The sequence below is a fragment of the Trichomycterus rosablanca genome, chromosome 13 (assembly GCF_030014385.1).
Source record: "Trichomycterus rosablanca isolate fTriRos1 chromosome 13, fTriRos1.hap1, whole genome shotgun sequence".
Taxonomy (NCBI): Eukaryota; Metazoa; Chordata; class Actinopteri; order Siluriformes; family Trichomycteridae; genus Trichomycterus; species Trichomycterus rosablanca.
Window position 1 is genome coordinate 4,570,940 of NC_086000.1, and position 22,835 is coordinate 4,593,774.

At 47.6% G+C, this 22,835-nt stretch overlaps 1 protein-coding gene across 1 annotated transcript in view; it reads right to left on the minus strand.

Moving 5' to 3' along the window:
- Positions 1–19,668, minus strand: part of esrrga (estrogen-related receptor gamma a) — a 129,167-nt gene extending 109,499 nt beyond the window's left edge. Inside the window, exon 1 of the mRNA XM_063006930.1 lies at positions 19,574–19,668. The gene's annotated coding sequence lies outside the window, so the exon portion shown is untranslated. The remainder of the gene's footprint in view (positions 1–19,573) is intronic.
- Between the last annotated feature and the right edge of the window lie 3,167 nt (positions 19,669–22,835).

Genomic DNA, 22,835 nt, shown 5'->3' on the forward strand with positions numbered 1-22,835 from the left:
CTGAACGGGCACAAATTCCCACACACATACATCAGATACAGTGTGCATAAACCCTGCCGCCTTTAGACGCCAACGACCGTCAGCTCCCTGAACGGCTCCTGTGAGGTAGTGTTTACAGGGAAGGACTCGCCACCTTTCCCAGCCCCTGTTAAAAGGTTTTAAAAACAACCTGCACACACACACACACACACTTTCTGCTACATTAATCAAGCGAGGCTGCACGCGCTCTAACCGCAATACATCAATTACCATGCTTTTTAAACAAATTCCGCCTTGGCGACAGACACCTTATTAGGACCCAGAGCAGAAGTGCAGGGGTAGGAGTAAAAGTCTATTAATACAGGCTTGGCCGGTGCTATTGTCTCCGAGTCCACAAACAAATTCGACCGTGCATTACAATTACCGGATGAAAAAAAGCTACGCGGATAAAGAAAGAAGAAAGCCGGTGAGATTGAAAGAGCAAAAAGGAAAGAGAGAAATGAGGACGGGGGGATCCATGTAACGACTTCCAGCTTGCTAATTTCACAAGCTAATAATAAAAAAAAGGACATTGCTATGCGCGGCCTGACCTCTCTGTTCGGCTCGCCGCGGCTCACCGGAGGGCCGCCGCCATTGTTCGGATAAAAGGCGATTAGACCCAGGGACATCAAACCCGAAAATGACAATCTGCTAACTGGAGCTGGGTATTGAAGGCGTTCAAGACGAGAATCCTCCGAAGGCCTTTGCTTTACAGGGCGTAGAAGTGAGACACAAAGCTGGGTGTAAGAGGGTATTTTGGAAAGGCGAGTGCTATCAGCATGGCCGGATACCTAACAGACACTTGGCTGTGTCTGAGAAAGGAAAAGGATTGAGGTTCTACCTCCTGCGAATGTAATAGAGACTCCTACAGTGTGGTCTAGAGGGTAGTGTGGTCCTCCAGACCAGATGTTGAGACTATCTGTAAGGATTCACTGCTGGCTGGTGGAAAAGGGTTGCCAGATTTCCTCCTGAGGTGACAACACAACTTGCAATATGTGTCTCTTCCCAACCCTGCTGACGATGGCTAATAACAATCCCTCAAACAATTCCCCCCTCAATACCAAAATCGACACCCGTCTGCCTAAACGCATACAGTCACCTCCTCCAAGGGAGCTGCAAGTAAACCCAACGTAAGGGAACGTTGCATAATTTAGCAAGGAAGGGCAATATTCAAGAACCTTGCTCTCCTCTAACAAGAGTGCTATCGATATGGCCGGATACCTAACAGACACTTGGCTGTGTCTGAGGAAGAGAAGGGATTGAGGTTCTACCTCATGCGACTGTGATAGAGACTCCTACTGTGTGGTCAAGGCACCAGCATGAGCGGTGGAAGGATATCTAGAAGGTAGTGTGGTCCTCCAGACCAGAGGTTGGCTGATGGAAAAGATGCTCCTGGTGGCTTTATGGGTTGCCAGATTTCCTCCTGAGGTGACAACACAACTTGCAATGGTGGCTATACCAAAGCATAGACCCTTCCAAAAACGACACCCGTCTACCCAAAAGCAACAAAGTCGCCTCCTCTGAGGGAGCTGCAAGTGATCCCGATGTAAGGGAACGTTGCCTAATTTAGCAAGGAAGGGCACTATTCGAGATCCTCTCTCTCCTCTTCGCACGGGTGTCCCCGCCCGCTCAAAGCTTAGGTTTTAGCCCGAGGATGCTCATTCCGAGCCGGGACGAGGCACGCCGGTGGGCCAGGAATAGAGGCGATCGATAGCTTTGACTGCACATTCTCCAGGGTGGAGATCATTGTCTTTCCGAGGTGGGGGCTGAGATCTGATCTGCAGCCGCTGCAGACCCGGGAGGGGGAGAGTGGGCCGGAAACTGGATGCCGACGCTGGGACAGGCCAGCGCTAGGCTAATGTGGTGAGGTAATGTGGTGAAGAATAGAAATAGAAAAAATAAAATAGGGGCCTTAAAATACCACCACAAAGTGTCGCGCATTACTGCATTACTGTACCCTGCTGCAATACAATCCCTGCACCTACTGTTCCAATATTTCACAAATAAAAAGTATGTTTAACACATTTTATCATTCTAAATTCCATATAAACCAAAAGAAATGGGTCGCAGAAAAAAATAATGATAATGTAATCACTCAAAACAACCCTGGTCTGAGAAACACCCCAGGTGGCAGCCAAACGTTTGTAGACATTACTCAGTGTCTCGTTGGATGTTCCATTCCAAAATCAAGGGCAATAATATGACCTAGCCAACCTCTATTTGTTCTTGTAATTTTAGGGTGTTTCCACTCCCACAAAGGTTCGTTTTCCCCCAAAACAACTGCACAAGAACCTTGAGAGGAGGCTCCAAATAAACCCTGGAGTGGTTCGACCTCAACGAGATCCAGCTAGACTGTCGTTGTACCAGGTCAACATTAGCGCGCTACTGCTCAGTCGTCTGAGGGTAGCAAGTCTCCTTCGAAAAGTCTAAGACAGTGCGGCCTTTTTTAGACAAATTCGGGATTCGGCTGATGTGGTTCCGTCCAGATAATTACCACAGCTGTCAACAAGTGACCACTTCAAGTGTGTAGAAATATGTACTAGTCCAAAAACAGGACTTGGTTCGTTGTGATGCCTTTGGGTGCGCTTGGATTTTTCTCAATGTGGAAAAAAACAAAACAAACCAACCAATCTGGACCAAAGCAAACCAGCTCTAGGTGTAAAAAAGCCATGGTCTAAATGAGACATGAAGTGGGTCAGAAATACACACCAGTGGGGGAAAATCGGCCCAAAGGGACCGATCTAGACGTCCCAAAGTAGGAGTCACTTTATAAAGACGGACAACAACTGTCTGAACAATTCAGATCCGCGGAAAGCAAAACCTGTACAGGCTAATAACAATTCCTCTAACAACTCCCCCCTCGATACCAAAATCGACACCCATCTGCCTAAATGCATACAGTCGCCTCCTCTAACAAAGGTGCAAGTGAACCCAATGTAAGGAAACATTGCATAATTTAACTCTCCTCTATCAAGAGTGCTATCGACATGGCTAGACACCTAACAGACACTTGACTGTGTCTGAGGAAGGGAAGGGATTGAGGTTCTACCTCCTGCAACTGTGATAGAGACTCCTGATAGAGACTGTGTGATCAAGACGCCAGCGTGAGCGGTGGAAGAATATCTAGAAGGTAGCGAGGTCCTCCAGACCAGATGTTGAGAATATCTGTAAGGAGTCACTGCTGGCTGGGGGAAAAGATGCTCCTGGTGGCTTTAAGCGTTGCCAGATTTCCTCCTGAGGTGACAACAACTTGCAACGGTGTCTAATAACAATCCCCCCACGGTACCAAAGCACAGACCCTTCCAAAAACAATTCAGATCCGCAGAAAGCAATACGTGTACAGGTTTTCGGTCTAGATCTGTTAAAAGCAATGCTTTCTGGGGAAAAAATCAAACATCAAAGACAGAAGGACATCTAGGGTCCAAAATGGAAAGTTCCATTCAAAAAGAATCAGAGTCGTGTGGAGGACTGACTCATGATTTGAGTCACAGCGATGCTCCTGATAAGTGTCGTTTGGTACCTGATGAGAAATACAGCAGTGACTGCATCTCTACCCCAGTTTGGAGGAGGAAGTGATGTCATAGTGGTGGTACCGGTCACCGTACAAGTCAAATAAATTGAATTCCTCGTTCCAGTGAAACCCGCCGGCTGCGGTTTAAACCAGTACGGTAATCAACAAGGAAGATAATAAACCCATGACTGCTACGTAGGTACTGGGGATGGAAACCCGTTATCGATCAGGCCAGCAAGTCAATGCCCATCAGGAGGAACCGGACCAGGCCATTAGAATGGCAGTCAATGACCGGAGTCAGCGAGAGGGTAACTTTAGCACGGCCTCGGAGACACATCAATGAGAACCTAATCTCGCACTAAGTGGTTGCTCTGATACTGCCGTGCACTTTCTCAAACACTTCTCGTAGCGATGGGTAAGGGTTTTTTTTTAAGTAAGGGGGGCTTGGTTGGGAAGGGGCAGAGGTATGGAGTGAGCAGAAGAAGAAGAAGAAGTGTCTTGCTCAAGGGTTTAACAGTGGCTGCAGAGTAGAGCCTGGATTTGATCTGACAATCTTCTGACTGACAGCGCAAAGGCATTGATACTTTTGTCCACTAGTCCAGATACTTTTGGAACCCCAAAAGTTCTAAAACGTCGGGACCCCTGCATTGCCACCTTTTCCTGCACCCAATTCAGGTTCCTGTGGTCCTGCATCTTTTATCCCCAGGGGAAGCCGGGTCTTGATGGGACAGGAAAGGGCCATCACCAAACGACTGCATCAATGTCTTAAACAATGTATTCAACACACTTGAACTTAATAAACTAAGAAGGGTGTCCAGATACTTTTGGAACCCCAGAAGTTTCAAAACTCTGGAATCCCTGCTTTGCCCTCTTTTCCTGCGGTCCTGCATCTTTTAGCCCCAGTGGGAGCCGGGTCTTGATGGGACAGGAAAGGGTCTTCACCAAACAACTGCCCCAATGTTGTAAACAATGTATTCGATACACTTGAACTTAATAACTTAAGAAGGGTGTCCAGATACTTTTGGAACCCCAAAAGTTCCAAAACCTTGGGACTCCTGCATTGCCACCTTTTCCTGCACCCAATGGAAGCCGGGTCTTGATGGGACAGGAAAGGGTCTTCACCAAACGACTGCATCAGTGTTGAAAATAATGTATTTGATACATTCAAAGTCAATACATTAGAAAGGGTGTCCAGATACTTTTGGAACCCCTGCACTGCCGCTGGATAAACACAGTCGGCCATTCAAACAGGAACTATTTACTCACTCATGACTAAATCATGTGGTGAACCAAGGGTCAGAGCTAAGCAAATGGACTAGCCCAGCACCTCGTCTATTAATCTGACCGATGCGTGGTGGTGAAGGGGTCCCACGGAGAGCCTGGTGGTCAACTGGTGGCGAGCTGAGCGCATGCTAATTAGCGCTCGGCTGAGGAATGAGCGCGCATTAGCTACGCGACTAATCAATGAGGAAAAAACACCAGATGTGCAGCTGCCTGCTGCCTGGTCGAGGAACCACTGACTAGTGTAGCAACAGATTTAAAGTGAGGGAGGTGGTGCAGGCAGCAGAGGAACGGGAATAGGGATTTGGAAATGACTAAGACACTCATGATATACGATTGGTCAACTGTTGCTATGACTATTTGATACGCTGATCAAGGAAATCAATAAACGCCAGTCATTCTTTGTTGGCTAGCGTGGACGCAGGGTAAAAGGATCTTACAGACCTTGGAGGGAGACCACTGTTCCATGTACTTTTAAATGACTAGTCATATTTAAATGGGCACAGAGACGCCAACACCTGTTTTTGTTTGTGGTTCTCGGATTGCATCCCATTTTCCAAGAAAATTTCCTTTAAACACAAAGTTACAGTTTGGCTTTGCTTCCAGACCTTGGAGGGAGACAACTGTTCCATGTAGTTTTAAATGGCTAATCCTATTTACATGGGCACAGAGAAGCCAACACCTGTTTTTGTTTGTGGTTCTCGGATTGCATCCCATTTTCCAAGTGAATTTGGATTTGCTTTTAGACCTTGGATGGAGACCACTGTTCCATGTACTTTTAAACGTCTAGTCCTATTTACATGGGCACAGAGAAGCCGTCAGCTGTTTTTTGATGGTTCTCAGATTTCATCCAATTTACCAACCGCATTTCCTTTAAACATAAGGTGACAGTTTGGATTTGCTTCCAGACCTTAAAGGAAGACAACTGTTCCATGTAGTATTAAATGACTAGTCCTATTTAAGTAGGCACAGAGAAGCCGTCAGCTGTTATCTAGTGGTTCTCGGATCGCATCCCATTTTCCAAGTGATTTTCTTTTAAATATAAGGTGACTGATGGATTTGCTTCCAGACCTTAAAGGAAGACAACTGTTCCATGTACTTTTGAATGACTAGTCATATTTACATGGGCACAGAGAAGCCATCAGCTGTTTTTCAGTGGTTCTCGGACTGCATCCCATTTTCCAAGCAAATTTCTATCAAATATAAGGTGACAGTTTAGATTTGCTTCCAGACCTTGGAGGGAGACCACTGTTCCATGTACTTTTGAACGTCTAGTCCTATTTACATGGGCACTGAGAAGCCGTTAGCTGTTTTTTAATGGTTCTCAGATTTCATCCAATTTACCAACCGCATTTCCTTTAAACATAAGGTGACGGTTTGGATTTGCTTCCAGACCTTGAAAGGAGACCACTGTTCCATGTAGTATTAAATGACTAGTCCTATTTACATAGGCACAGAGAAGCCATCAGCTGTTTTCTAGTGGTTCTCGGATCGCATCCCATTTTCCAACTGCATTTCCTTTAAACATAAGGTGACTGCTTGGATTTTCTTCCACACCTTGGAGGGAGACAACTGTTCCATGTACTATTAAATGACTAGTCGTATTTACACGGGCACAGAGAAGCCAACAGCAGTTTTTCGGTGATTCTCGTAAGTCGTGTTGAAGGCAGGGATCTGGACTGAGACGTTCACCAAGCACTTGGACGTACAGCGTATATAAATATAAATTATATATCATAAAGACACTGACCTCTTATGACCCGGTGGTATAGAAACCATTATAGAAGAGACAGTCGCTGTTGCGCCCGGGGAGGACGGAGGGAGGCAGAGTCACTTAGAGAAAGAAAATAGAGCCCTCGCTCCGGCACACGTCCCCCTCGTCGGTGATTAATCAGCCGACTCGCAGCCTGGCGCACATTAACCAGATAATTAATAATTTCTTAGGGGATGCCATCCTGGCGAGTGTTTTATCAACCCCAGCGAAGGAAAGTGGGGGAGGGGAGTAAGTGTGTGTGTCTATAATGGTGTGTGTCTGGAAGGGGGGGGATGCGTCGTCGAGGGAGAACCAGGGAAGTGAACGCTCATTGGGATTTGAACCCACAACCCGTTGCTAATCTTTACCTACGGGCGCTGCCAAGCCCTCACCTGTCCCGAGGCTGGGCGAAACGTGTACGACATACGTCCACAAAGCTGGAGACGAAACGCACCCCGTTATAATAGGGAGTTGGTCCCTACTCCACTAAAGTGATGGTTTGGATTTGCCTCCAGACCTTGGAGGGAGACCACTGTTCCATGTACCTTTGAATGACTAGTCGTATTCACATGGGCACAGAGAAGCCTTGAGCTGTTTTTTGGTGGTCCTCGGATAGCGTCCAATTTTCCAATCAAACTTCCATTAAGCCTAAAGTGACAGTTTGGATTTGCTTCCAGACCTTGAACAGAGACAACTGTTCCATGTACTTTTAAATGATTAGTCGTACTTACATGGGCACAGAGAAGCCGTCAGCTGTTTTTTGGTGGTTCTCGGATTGCATCCCATTTTCCAAGTAAGTTTCCATTAAACATAAGGTGACGGTTTGAATTTGCTTCCAGACCTTGGACAGAGACAACTGTTCCATGTACCTTTGAATGACTAGTCGTATTCACATGGGCACAGAGAAGTCATCAGCTATGGTAATAACCCCCCCCCCCCCAACAACAACTCGGTGTACAAAATGCGGCCCATTGAGGAGAGGGGTGCTTGTCTGCGCCCCTCTCGTCTAGCGTGGGGAATTACTAAATTAGAAGTGGGTGCACACGACTTCCAAGACCTTGAGGCAACAGTTTGGGGAAGGTCCTTTACTGTTTTAGCATTAGTGACCCAAGACCTGGAATTTGGAGTGTGACTTGGGGAATTTGTCCCTGTTTAGTTAAACAAACAATCCAAACACCCCACACCACCCCCAGTCCCCTGCATTTTGGGCAACAAGTCCTGGTTTTCAGGTGGTTCTCAGATTGCATCCCAGGCAACAGTTTGAGGAAGGTCCTTTACTATTTAGAATTGGTGCCAATTTGCCCAACAGTCTATGAAGACCTGGAATTTGGAGTGTGACTTGGAGAATTTGTCCCTGTTTGGTTAAACAAACCATCAAAACACCCCACACACCCTCCCTCACTCCCCCTGTATTTTGGGGTGAAGGAACTTTAGTGGCTTGTCTAGAGCCCTGAACTCATCCACCGAACACCATCGGGTACAAATTCCCACAGACACAAACATCCTTCAAAAGAGTGGAGGCTGTACAGTGTCCACATACTTTACACACACTCTTCAAAGAACTAACCACTGGTGCTATTTTTATGTACCGAACTGGAATACAGACCGGGCCGAACTGGGAAGACAGGCATTCAGGAGCAGCACACGCGGGTACCTGTTTTCCCCGGCGCGGCGTCGGCTCTCAGAAGCGAACATCAAAAGGCTTTCAACCAAATTGAGAGTGACGGCTCCTTCATTTGTATGCGGCGTGACATCACAGATCTAAACTGAAGTCTTAAGGCTTTTTTAACTATTTGTCAGGGGAGGCCCATTGTTCTTCCCGTCTCAGATCTCGGCTTCTGAGCCTCTCCGCTTTTCCGCGTGCTCGCCGAAAACTTTGAAGCCGCATTTTGCAAACGCGATTAGGACTCGTCGCTCTATCAAAAAAAAAAAAGTGAAACTCTCGAGCGAGAGTTGCGTTCAGAGTTAAATGTTACCGGAGCTGAACGAAACGCCCAGACATATACAGTGTATCACAAAAGTGAGTACACCCCTCACATTTCTGCAGATATTTAAGTATATCTTTTCATGGGACAACACTGACAAAATGACACTTTGGCACAATGAAAAGTAGTCTGTGTGCAGCTTATATAACAGTGTAAATTTATTCTTCCCTCAAAATAACTCAATATACAGCCATTAATGTCTAAACCACCGGCAACAAAAGTGAGTACACCCCTAAGAGACTACACCCCTAAATGTCCAAATTGAGCACTGCTTGTCATTTTCCCTCCAAAATGTCATGTGATTTGTTAGTGTTACTAGGTCTCAGGTGTGCATAGGGAGCAGGTGTGTTCAATTTAGTAGTACAGCTCTCACACTCTCTCATACTGGTCACTGAAAGTTCCAACATGGCACCTCATGGCAAAGAACTCTCTGAGGATCTTAAAAGACGAATTGTTGCGCTACATGAAGATGGCCAAGGCTACAAGAAGATTGCCAACACCCTGAAACTGAGCTGCAGCACAGTGGCCAAGATCATCCAGCGTTTTAAAAGAGCAGGATCCACTCAGAACAGACCTCGCGTTGGTTGTCCAAAGAAGCTGAGTGCACATGCTCAGCGTTACATCCAACTGCTGTCTTTGAAAGATAGGCGCAGGAGTGCTGTCAGCATTGCTGCAGAGATTGAAAAGGTGGGGGGTCAGCCTGTCAGTGCTCAGACCATACGCCGCACACTACATCAAATTGGTCTGCATGGCTGTCACCCCAGAAGGAAGCCTCTTCTGAAGTCTCTACACAAGAAAGCCCGCAAACAGTTTGCTGAAGACATGTCAACAAAGGACATGGATTACTGGAACCATGTCCTATGGTCTGATGAGACCAAGATTAATTTGTTTGGTTCAGATGGTCTCAAGCATGTGTGGCGGCAATCAGGTGAGGAGTACAAAGATAAGTGTGTCATGCCTACAGTCAAGCATGGTGGTGGGAATGCCATGGTCTGGGGTTGCATGAGTGCAGCAGGTGTTGGGGAGTTACATTTCATTGAGGGACACATGAACTCCAATATGTACTGTGAAATACTGAAGCAGAGCATGATCCCCTCCCTCCGGAAACTGGGTCGCAGGGCAGTGTTCCAGCATGATAATGACCCCAAACACACCTCTAAGACGACCACTGCTTTATTGAAGAGACTGAGGGTAAAGGTGATGGACTGGCCAAGCATGTCTCCAGACCTAAACCCAATAGAACATCTTTGGGGCATCCTCAAGCGGAAGGTGGAGGAGCGCAAAGTCTCGAATATCCGCCAGCTCCGTGATGTCGTCATGGAGGAGTGGAAAAGCATTCCAGTGGCAACCTGTGAAGCTCTGGTAAACTCCATGCCCAGGAGAGTTAAGGCAGTTCTGGGAAATAATGGTGGCCACACAAAATATTGACACTTCAGGAACTTTCACTAAGGGGTGTACTCACTTATGTTGCCGGTGGTTTAGACATTAATGGCTGTATATTGAGTTATTTTAAGGGAAGAATAAATTTACACTGTTATATAAGCTGCACACAGACTACTTTTCATTGTGTCAAAGTGTCATTTTGTCAGTGTTGTCCAATGAAAAGATATACTTAAATATCTGCAGAAATGTGAGGGGTGTACTCACTTTTGTGATACACTGTAATATATAACATATAATTACTTCTAAACATTGCTACCTGGTTCCTGCATCTAGGGTGCTCGGTTGGCGCAGAGTCCTGCTACGCTAGACTGTTACCACTGAGATCTGTTACGGGGTCACATTGGTGGAGGGTTTTAGCCACACCTTTTGTTCTTTTCTTATTGGTGCACGGGGCTTAAGTAGTCTAATCACGAGCACTATATATAGAAGTGGTGTGGGAATCCTTGTTGCCAGTTGGTCTCGTTAGGTCGTCGGACTAGAGCATTCTTAGTAGATCCCTGTTCCTATTTTGTTGAGCCTTTACCTCGGCTGTGTTTATTCTGTTTGTTGCAGGGGGGAGCGGTCCAGGCGATACTGGAGATTGGGACACTTACGTTTTAGAAGCCCTGGAACCGACTCCGTTCGTCTGGACATGTGTTATGTGCTTATGAACATTAACTTCCTTTACTTACGCTGTAGTATTTTGTTACATTGCTGATTGTAGTTTGGGGTACTGGTATTAAAACCCTCTTTCATTGATTTCTGTTTCTGAGCTTGATTTCCCGAGTAGTGGTTCCAAACTAACCTCTAGGGGTTGTTTGAATCCCCATAACAGTACCAACTGGCCCATTATGGAACCCTCGGGAAATCAGCCCGGATCAGATCCCGTTGCGCCCGCGTTTCCACCCGGAGCTAATTCCCAAGACCCAACAATGGCGTCCCTCGTGGAGAGCAACCGTGAGATCGTACGTTTCGTGTCGGATCTGGCACGTCAGGTGCAACGTATCTCGGAAGCCATCGCGGCACCTGCCCCCCCGTTTCCATCTCCGTCACGACCGGCTTCGTCGGGAATTTTCACGGCCGACGCTGTTCCGCTACCTGCCGACTCACCTCAGGTTCGTACCGATTCCGTTACGGTTCATCCTGAACCCTATTTCGGTGACCTAGATAAGTGCCGTGGTTTTGTGTACCAATGTGAATTGGTGTTTGGTATCCGTCCCTCCGGTTTCCCCACCGATGTGCACAAGATCACTTACATTATTGGTTTATTGCGTGGTCGGGCGCTCGCATGGGCGGAGGCTTCACAATCCACCGCTTCTCCGGCGGTTTGTACCTACCAAGCGTTCTTACAGCGTTTTTTAGCGGTTTTTGATAAACCTGAACGTGCTGGCGACGCGGACGATAGATTATTAGATCTTCGTCAGGGTAATAAGTCGGTGGCAGAATTCGCGGTGGATTTTGTTACCATTTCGGCCGATGCAGGGTGGAATGACACCGCCCTCAAGGCAGTGTTTAGACGGGCCTTGAATCCTCACATCCGGACTCAATTGGCCAACAGGGAGAAGCCTAACTCTCTCCAAGAACTGATAGACCTGGCCATTCGTCTGGATGGGATGACTCAGGGGGGGGCACTTCAGACCGGGGGGCTTAGAGCGGAATCTCCTAGTGGGGGGGTACCTATAGGTAGAAGGGGCACTTCATTCTCTCCCAGATCCTTGGAGGTACACGAGCCCATGCAACTGGGTAAGACCCAGATCACTGAAAGGCGGGCCCAATCCCCTCACAAGGATGGGACGTGCCGCTTCTGTGGTCAGAAGGGTCATTGGGCTGCCTGGTGTCCTAATCGGTCAAAAGATCAGGCTCGACCGTGAATTACGGGGCATGGTCGAGCCGAATCCCTACTAACCGTGTTCCCCGTTGTAATATAACTATCTCCCTGCACACCAGTAAGGGAAGATTCTCTTCTCGGGCACTGATAGACTCTGGTTCAGAGGAGAATTTGATTGACGCCAAGTTTGCAGTTAGTTTGGGTTGCAAACTGGTAAGGTTAGAGGTTCCCTTAAGCACTATCGCAGTGGATGGACGTAGATTAACTCATATTACGCACCGCACAGTTCCTGTTTGGATGACAGTGAAGCAGACTCATAAAGAGATGATCTGTTTTTCTGTTTTTCTTTCTCCTGACACACCAGTGATTCTTGGGCATCCGTGGCTGCGTACTCATAACCCTCAGTTCGATTGGGGCAAGGGGCGAATTACTTCGTGGGGCCGGGAATGTCTATCTCGGTGTCTACGTTCGGACGAAGGGAAGAAGGTGGCGTCGCTTAGGGTCTCTACTGACTTAACTAACGTTCCATCCATTTATCACGATCTCAAGGAAGTCTTTTCTAAAGACAATGCCTGTCAGTTACCACCACACCGCAGTTACGATTGTGCTATTGACCTCCTCCCGGGCGCACCACTCCCCAAGAGCAAGTCTTTTCGATTGTCAATTCCCGAACGGAAGGCTATGGACACCTACGTTGCGGATTGTCTCGCTACGGGTCTCATACGTGCCTCTTCGTCGCCACTGGGGGCGGGATTTTTTTTTATTGAAAAGAAGGACAAGTCCTTACGGCCTTGCATTGATTACCGGGGGTTGAATAAGATTACTATTCGTAATAAGTACCCCTTACCCCTCATCTCTACGGTGTTCGAATCCGTGCAAGGGGCGGTAATTTTTTCTAAATTGGACCTTCGGAACGCTTATCATTTGGTCCGGATTAGACAGGGCGACGAGTGGAAGACGGCATTTAACACACCTAGTGGGCACTACGAATATTGCGTGGTCCCGTTTGGTCTCACTAACGCACCTGCCGTGTTTCAAAATTTAGTTAATGACGTTCTAAGGGATTTCCTTGACCATTTTGTGTTTGTCTATCTGGACGATATTCTCATTTTTTCGCGTTCAGTTCAAGAGCACCTTGCACATGTCCGGCAGGTCCTGACTCGACTTTTAGAAAATCAGCTATTTGTAAAGGCTGAGAAGTGCGAGTTCCACAAGGACTCAATTTCCTTCCTAGGATTTATAATCCAGGCCAATAGTATTAAGGCGGATCCAGAGAAGATTCGGGCGATTCGTGAATGGAGGGTGCCCTCTTCTCGTACTGAACTTCAGCGTTTTTTAGGTTTTGCGAACTTTTACAGGAAGTTCATTAAGGGGTATAGCAATATAGCTAACCCTTTGACGACCCTCACCTCGACGAAGAGACAATTCAAGTGGTCCAGAGAGGCTCAAGACGCGTTCGAGGACTTGAAGGACCGATTCACGTCCGCCCCGATCCTGGCTCAACCGGACCCATCCTTGCAATTCGTGGTTGAAGTGGATGCCTCCAACACGGGAGTGGGAGCTGTTCTTTCCCAACGTTCGGGTAAGGAAAGTCGTCTCCACCCATGCGCTTTTTTCTCCAGGAAGCTATCACCGGCCGAGAAGAATTATGACATCGGCAACCGGGAGCTATTGGCAGTTAAGATGGCCCTGGAGGAATGGAGACATTGGTTGGAGGGGGCAGAGAAACCGTTTGTGGTCTGGACCGATCACAAGAATCTGTCCTATGTGCAGACGGCCAAGAGACTGAACTCCAGATTGGCAAGGTGGGCGTTATTTTTTGATCGATTTAATTTTATCCTCACCTATCGTCCAGGCACCAAGAACACTAAGCCAGACGCTCTTTCGAGACTCCATCCGGGGGCGGAGGACACAGACGCAGAGGGGTCCGTACTTCCGACGGCTCGAGTGATCGCTGGGGTCTCTTGGGGGCTTCGTCGATCCATCGAGAGGGCCCTACGCGCTGACCCTGACCCGGGCACAGGACCGTCCAACCGCCAGTTTGTGCCTACAACAGCCAGATCGGAGGTACTGAAATGGACGCACGACTCCAAATTCGCCTGCCATCCGGGGGTGGCCAGGACGGAAGATTTGGTTCGGAGACATTTCTGGTGGCCTTCCTTGTCTACTGACGTGAGGGAGTTCGTCACAGCATGCCCCGTCTGCGCCCGCAACAAGGCGTCTCATGCACCACCTGCGGGGTTGGTTCAGCCTCTGCCGATTCCAGGGCGGCCCTGGTCCCACATAGCTCTGGATTTTATCACAGGACTTCCACCGTCGAACGGTAAGACTGTGATTTTAAATGTGGTGGATCGGTTTTCCAAGACTATCAGACTGTTTGCTTTACCTAAACTCCCTTCCGCGCTGGAAACAGCCACTTTGGTATTTGACAATGTTTTTAAGGTCCACGGGATTCCCGCGGACATTGTGTCGGACAGAGGACCACAGTTCGTGTCACAGGTCTGGAGAGCCTTTTGCAAGGCATTGGGGGCGTCGGTCAGCCTTTCGTCGGGGTTCCACCCGCAGTCTAATGGTCAGACGGAAAGGGCTAACCAGGAGGTGGAGACTGCGCTGCGCTGTGTAGCCGCTCAACACCCTAACAGCTGGAGCAAGTTCTTGTCCTGGGCGGAGTACGCTCACAACACGGCACGAAGCGCAGCCACAGGAAGGTCGCCGTTCGAGGCCGCTTTGGGTTATCTTCCACCATTATTTCCGGAGGGCGAGGTGGACATAGCAGTCCCATCAGTAGCTCATCACATGAGGAGGTGTAGGAAGATGTGGAGGAACACGCGCATCGCTCTCCGCCAAGCCCAAGCGACCACGGTCATCTCCGGGAATAGACGGCGACGGCCGAGCCCGCTGTACAAGGTGGGACAACTAGTTTGGTTATCCTCTAAAAACATTCCTTTAAGGGTGGAATCTAACAAACTAGCCCCCCGATTTATTGGTCCTTATCCCATTACTCGTGTCATCAGTTCATCGGCAATTCGGCTTAAGCTTCCTCGCCACATGAAGATTCATCCCACATTCCATGTGTCCCACATTAAACCGGTGCTGCATTCTCCACTTAATTCTTCCCCGAATGAGACACCAGGACCTCGATTAGTGGAGAATCAACCCGCCTACACGGTGCGCCGGCTGCTGGACTCCAGGAGACGGGGCAGGGGGATCCAGTTCCTCGTCGACTGGCAGGGGTACGGACCGGAGGAACGTTGCTGGGTGCCGAGATCTGCCATCCTCGACCCTTCGCTCATCCAACAGTTTCGGAGAGAGTTCCCGGGCAAGTTGGTTAGGGTGCCGAGAGACACCCGTTAAGGGGGGGGTACTGTTACGGGGTCACATTGGTGGAGGGTTTTAGCCACACCTTTTGTTCTTTTCTTATTGGTGCACGGGGCTTAAGTAGTCTAATCACGAGCACTATATATAGAAGTGGTGTGGGAATCCTTGTTGCCAGTTGGTCTCGTTAGGTCGTCGGACTAGAGCATTCTTAGTAGATCCCTGTTCCTATTTTGTTGAGCCTTTACCTCGGCTGTGTTTATTCTGTTTGTTGCAGGGGGGAGCGGTCCAGGCGATACTGGAGATTGGGACACTTACGTTTTAGAAGCCCTGGAACCGACTCCGTTCGTCTGGACATGTGTTATGTGCTTATGAACATTAACTTCCTTTACTTACGCTGTAGTATTTTGTTACATTGCTGATTGTAGTTTGGGGTACTGGTATTAAAACCCTCTTTCATTGATTTCTGTTTCTGAGCTTGATTTCCCGAGTAGTGGTTCCAAACTAACCTCTAGGGGTTGTTTGAATCCCCATAACAAGATCAGGGTTTGAATCTCAGACTTCCATGTTGGCTTTTCTATAATCCAACGTACAAGCAAATCTTGAATCTGAACCCTGCCTGCACATCTGGGAGTTCTCTTCCAACGTAGCTAGTAGCGATAGTCCGCATTGAATAATTATTATCAGCTCCACTTACCATATAGAAGCACTTTGTTGTTCTACAATTACTGACTGTAGTCCATCTTTGTCTCTACATACATTGTTAGCCCCCTTTCATGCTGTTCTTCAATGGTCAGGACCCCCACAGGACCACCACAGAGCAGGTATTATTTAGGTGGTGGATCATTCTCAGTAGTGCAGTGACACTGACATGGTGGTGGTGTGTTAGTGTGTGTTGTGCTGGTATGAGTGGATCAGACACAGCAGCGCTGCTGGAGTTTTTAAACACCTCACTGTCACTGCTGGACTGAGTATAGTCCACCAACCAAACACTGTGACCACTGATGAAGGTGTGGAAGATGACCAACTCAAACAGCAGCAATAGATGAGCGATCGTCTCTGACTTTACATCTACAAGGTGGACCAAGTAGGTAGGAGTGTCTAATAGAGTGGACAGTGAGTGGACACGGTATTTTAAAACTCCAGCAGCGCTGCTGTGTCTGATCCACTCATACCAGCACAACACACACTAACACACCACCACCAGGTCAGTGTCACTGCAGTGCTGAGAATGATCCACCACCCAAATAATACCTGCTCTGTAGTGGTCCTGTGGGGGTCCTGACCAGAAACAGATGGACTACAGTCAGTAATTGTAGAACTACAAAGTGCTTCTATATGGTAAGTGGAGCTGATAAAATGGACAGTGAGTGTAGAAACAAGAAGGTGGTTTTAATGTTATGGTTGTTGAGTGTAAACTGACTTAGTGCTTCGTGATCGTCTTATAAACATCAAGGAATTCGTTCCTGTAGGGTCTTTGTTGGGTCTTACAACTTACTGCCCTCCACAACAGCCCCCTGCTATAAACAATCGACCATATAGCATACAGCGAACAAACAATCAATTCCAGTATCAACCCTAGCTAGTTATGCGGTTTGATACGGACACACCCCTGATGTGAACATCATGTGTTACATGAAGAACACAAGCTTAAAGACCGTGGTACGATTACAGAAAGAGATGTCAGTTTACGCCACGCCGTCTGCGGAACATGACAACGCTACATGCGACCGCGCCGCCAAGCTCAGTCGCTGACACGCGAGGCCACAAAGGGGCTAAAGAAGCAGCGAGGCGTGATCAAACAGGGCCATCGAGTTAATTCCCCATCACCAGTGTAGAAGAATGACTGGCTGCGTCGTGTGTGCAGGAGTGTGCTGAAGCAAAACGTGAACTCGACTGGCGTCACCGAAGCACCAAAGCAAACCGACATAAAGATCGAGGGTTTTGAGTGTGAAATTGAGACGCGATCTACAGAGGAAGTATCAAAGCCACCACTGGAGGATTTAGCTTCACCCAACTCCTACAGGTCTGTAGTCGGGTTCCTGACCCTCCCAACTCCAGGACTGACCAGAGAACAGGTGACATCTAAACCCAGATCTAATCAGTCAAACCTACTGGGATGAAATGGAACGTCGTGGCAAGCTACACCATCCAGTCTATCATCAGTGCCTAAGTTAAGAAATGCTATTTCGACTGAATGGGACAAAGCCTTAAGGTAGTAGTGGCATTGTGGTTAAGGTACTGGACAAGTAATCAGAAGGCTGATGGTTCAAGTCCCCACTGTTGGGCCCTAAGGTGAGGCCCTTAACCCTACTTAATTCAGGTCTTTTTTGAGAATGCCATTAGCACTGCTATTGGTGATTTAGTGCAGTGGTAGCTCAGTGGCTAAGGCACTAGACTAACAATCAGAAGGCTAATGGTTCAAGTCCCCACCGTTGGGCCCTCAAGCGAGGCCCTTAACCCTCAGTTGCTTGCATTGTAGGTTGCTTTGGATTGTGGCAATTATGTCTATACACAATTTGAGGGTTTGTGTAAGGAGCGATTAAGGGTTAAGGGCCTTGCTCAGGGGCCCAACAGTGGGTGGTGGTGAGGCTTAAACCAGCAACCTTTTGATTAATAGCAGCAATATAAAGTAGCTAACTTTGGTGATTTAAGGCAGTAGTAGCTCAGTGCCTAAAGCACTAGACTAACAATCAGAAGATTGCCGGTTCAAGCCCCACCACTGCCAGACTGCCAATGTTGGTCTCACTTGCTTAACCTGTATTCCAGATACTTTCGGTCACATGGCAGGGCTCGCACATGCGACCTAATTTCTCAATGGTGCGACTAAAAAAAATCTCAGGTCGCACCGGTGCGACCAGGCGTCCGAGGGAAAAAAAAAACAACAGACACACATTAGGCCAATAACATGGTCTAAACCAATCAGAGATAGTGAAGGGCGGGACAATATTGTAGCGGTGATATGTGAGCGACATTCAGCTCAGCCAATCAGAATGCAGCACCAGGTTTATACACGTGCGTTTGGACTCGCCGGATGTCCCCAGAATGGAAGTTCGGGTTCTGGAGCTTGGCGGTGTAAAGTGTCGTAACGCTCACTGAAGTCCTGACTAAACAGTTAAAGTGACTCTACCCTGTCGTGTGCCTTTATTCCCACACCTCCACCACCGCACAGCAAAAGACCCGCAGCATCCCCACCGGACAGCGGCTAGGTGAGCCGACCCTCTACAGTAGCAAGGGGCTAATGCTAGCGGTAAAGTGCCGCGATAGTGAAAGTAAAAACACGACAATATTTTCGTTAAGTAAAATATAAAAATAACTAAAAGACCAAAATATATTACAATACATGTAGTCAAAATACACAGTGAGTGCACCGCAAGCGATTTTGGGAATCTGTGTAAAAGATTCAGTAAAGCCGATAATATAATGCACTGCATTTAAGATTACACTCTAACACACACACAAACATATACATATAATTTAAATATACACACACATATAAATAGATATACACACATACATACACATTTACTCTATTATTTTTATAATTTTTATAAGTGTGCTATAATTAGTCTGTAATACTATAATTAACTGTAAAGAAGACAGTGGCCGGCAATAGTATATTTGTGACTGGTTCTAATACATTTCGAATTGAAAGGCTGAAAAAGCCCAATGCATCTATAAAACACATTACATGCCTCGATAAATGCACTGCCCGAGTGTCCCCCTCTCCCCACTGCCCTTCATTGTCAGGCAGCAGAAAACAGATCATCAGACGAGGCCATGTTGACCAGATTGTTAGTTATTTCCAAGTCAATATTGCCTGTATGGACAGTGATAAAAAAAAAAAAAAAAAAAAGTGAACCTGTAAAACTGCGGTGTTAAATGCGATGCGGTCGAAAATTTGGGTGCACCTAACTTTTGTGCTGGTGCACCTAAGAAAAAAAGTTAGGTGCACCAGTGCAACCAGTGCAAAAAGTTAGTCTAGAGCCCTGCATGGTTAGGAAGGCCGAACACTGGGCTGGATATAGATTCTTATAGTCAAGGGACTAACAGCTCGAGCCCTGGGTAGTCCGCGAGGAACGGGAGCCTGACACATCGGCCCATTTAAGGAGCCACTCACCCAGCCGTTTAACCGAACCACAGAGTGCCAATAGCACCGCTGCCATCCAAACCCAGATCTCAGCGGTCAGTGGCGTCTGCACATTTTACTGTTACAACTCACTCTGAGTTGGCAACTCAAGTCTATAGGATGTACGTCAAGTGTAGTAGCTACTTCCAATCATTACGGACTAGAAACTGAAACAACCAATAGTAGACGACGATTTGATTACTTCTATTGCTTCATTATTGAAACTAAAGTCACATAACAAGCACAAAGAGCCACAAGTCACTATGGGAGGTATTTTTTATCGAAAGACACTGTAATGATGTTGAGACCAGCAGTAAACGCTTATTCTTACCTTCCAATCCAGCACAGATCTCAGAGAAGAACAGGTCGCATCCCTTGAAGCCGGTGTCTGACCGCCAAGTTCTTCTTCAGGTGGATGTTCAAGAGCCGAGACCTGGAAGACAAAGGACAAGAGGTTTAGTATTTAGTGGCTAAGGCACTAGACTAACAATCAGAAGGCTGATAGTTCAAGTGCCACCACTGCTGTAACTGTAAGTCGCTTTGGATAAAAGCCGCCTGCTTGGCGTTCCAAAAAAGCTCATGGTGAGGCGTCCAGATACTTTCGGTCACATGGTTAGGAAGGCCGAACACTGGGCTGGAAATAGATTCCGCCTTATAGTCAGGGGACTAACAGCTCGAGCCCCGGGTAGTCTGCGAGGAACGGGAGCCTGACACATCGGCCCATTTAAGGAGCCCCTCACCCAGCCGTTTAACCGAACCTGCCAGCTAGTGAAAACAGGGGCGAAGGGCGGGTGACACGGGGGGCCCACAGGGCGCTAATTGGTAGCTGGGGTCAGCCTCGGAAAAAAGAGCGGGGCACCGGGGTCGACGGGCCACTCTAAAAGCTAATCTGGAGAGACTGCTCGGTGGCTGTTTCAGCATACAGCCAAAAGTATGTGGACGCCCGATCGTGATCTTGTTGGATGTCCCATTCTCCCTGGCGGTTGTTACAGCTATAACAGTCTCCACTCGTCTGGGTAGGCTTTTAACAAGAACTTCTAAATGTGTGTGATGCTGTGAGAAGGCCTGACTCACAGTCAGCATTCCGATTCATCCCGGTTGACCTAAGTGTTCAGTGCAGATCACTGGAGTCAGAAACACACAGCTGTTCTCAACGAGTGTGTCTGAAACATCTGGAATAAATTAATACCTGGTGTCCACATACTTTTGGCCTTATAGTGTATCTGTTTGTGCGTCCTAACAGAGCATATGTGGTGAAGTAAGGGCTTGTTGGATGTCCCATTCTCCCTGGCTTCTGTTGCGGCTATAACAGTCTCCACTCGTCCAGGTGGACTTTCTTCTAAATGTGTCGGTCAAAGGACACTCTTTATGTTGTGTTTGAGGCCTGGCTCACAGTCAGCATTCCGATTAATCCTGACAGTGTCCAGTAGGGCTGACCTAAAACCACTGTGCAGCTCACTGGAGTCTGGAGCTATAACAGTCTCCACTCGTCCAGGTAGGCTTTCTTCTAAATGTGTCGGTCAAAGGACACTCTTAATGTTGTGTTAGAGGCCTGGCTCAAAGTCAGCATTCCGATTCATCCTGAAAGTGTCCAGTAGGGTTGACCCAAGACCTCTGTGCAGCTCACTGGAGTCTGGAGCTATAACAGTCTCCACTCGACCACGTAGGCTTTAAACAAGAACTTCTAAATGTGTCGGTCTAGGGACACTCTTTATGTAGTGTTAGAGGCCTGGCTCACAGCCAGCATTCCGATTCATCCCGAAAATGTTAAGTAGGGTTGACCTAAGTGCTCGGGGCAGGTCACTAGAGTCAGAGTCACACAGTTGTTCTCAACGGGTGAAGTAAATGAATACGTGGTGTCCACATACTATCGGCATATACTTTTGGCTTCAAGGACTACATCAGCAGTGTTGGACGATAAGACCTGGCTCACAGTCGGTATTCTAATTCATCCCAAAAGTGTTTAGTGGACTGAAGTCAGGGATTTGTGCTGGCAACCAGGACTATTCTGAAAGGAGCATGCACTGACCTTGGGGAAACCTTGGCACACTTGCTTCTGATTATGTGCTTCCAACTGGGCAGCAACAGTTTAGGAAAGGCCCTTTTCATGTTCCAGCAAGAGCCCTGACCTCAGTCCTGCTGGACAGCTCTGGGATGAACTGGAACATCAACTTGAGCAACATCAGTGCCCAATTAAACAAATGCTGTCATATTTTGATTGGATGGGAACAAATTCCCACAGGCATATTTGATAGTCAACTCAGAAGAGTGTGAGTGTTCTAGCTGAGAAGATGTGTTTTAAAATGGGACGTCCAAATACTCTTCAAACACCTGACCACGACCACGTGACCAAAGAGGCGCTTGATGTTGGACATGAAAGCCTTGCCCCAACCTGAATTCCAATTCATCCCAAAGACGTTCAATGGGACTGAGGTCAGGGGTGTAAGCAGGCCCAGTTGGGGTTGCTGGAAAGGTTGGGGATTCCAAATAAAAGAACATCCAGACAAAAGGGGGGCATGATTACGTGCGCCGACTTCGGGACCCCCTCATCATTTCCGCTCTTCCAACAATCAAGCTTTTTCCGATGGCACTGGAGTCGCGCGCCAAAACAAGAGTTGACAGCACCCCCGGGGCGAGGCAGGTACGCGCGGGACGAACCAAACCTCTGTTACGCAGCACTTAACCTCTGCTCAGCCTGCCGCTTCATTAACGTGGCATGAAGAGGTGCCTCACACACACACACACTGGCACACACACACTACAGCAATCTTTGAATTTACTCAAGCCAGTGAATACTTTGAGATTTCAGCCACGGCTGGGAGAGAAGCAAGAGGCATCAATTATTTAGAGGAGGTAACCCGACGCTTCCTCTGTTGAGACAAATCTGCGGGCCGCTCCCCCGAGAGGATGAAAAATGAATTAGGGAGAATTTATTAAAGTGTGTTTGAGTAAGAAACACACACACACACACACACATAGAGAAAACACAGGACTACTAGTCTACGGTCTAGTGCCAGCCTCCGTGCTGAAGTGCGGAGTCTCTCGTCTCTCTCAGTGCCGCGCGAGTCAAAAAGAAAACATATTAGGTGGGGAAAAAAGACACAGAGACAAAAAAGCGAGAGCGTCTGGAGCTCTCTCATCAATAAAACAAAGCTTTTTATATGTGCATTTTTCTGCCGGCTTGTGTTTCACGCCGCGCTTGTTCGCTCTCCGCGAGCGCGGCTGTGAACTCGTCTCTGAAACCATATTCCTCCTTAAAGGAGTTTATACGGCGCAGGAGTGAGAGAGCGGTGAGAGAGCGATGAGAGAGAAACAAGGCAAACAATTGCAGGTTAGAAGATCAGGCCCGGACAGGGTAGGACAGAAAACGTTTGCTTTGGATGATCAAACAGGACTGAAACTGATGTAAATCTGATCCGAAAAGCTCCATCACTTACGAATTTCAAAAAAAGTTCGGACGGTAGGTTAAATATCGATAATGTTTTACCATATTAACATTACCATATTATACAAATTCCTAATACGATGACTGCAAATCATTCCAAAAAAGTTCGATCAGAATAAATGCAAGACCGAAAAGTCTGTGGAACGAT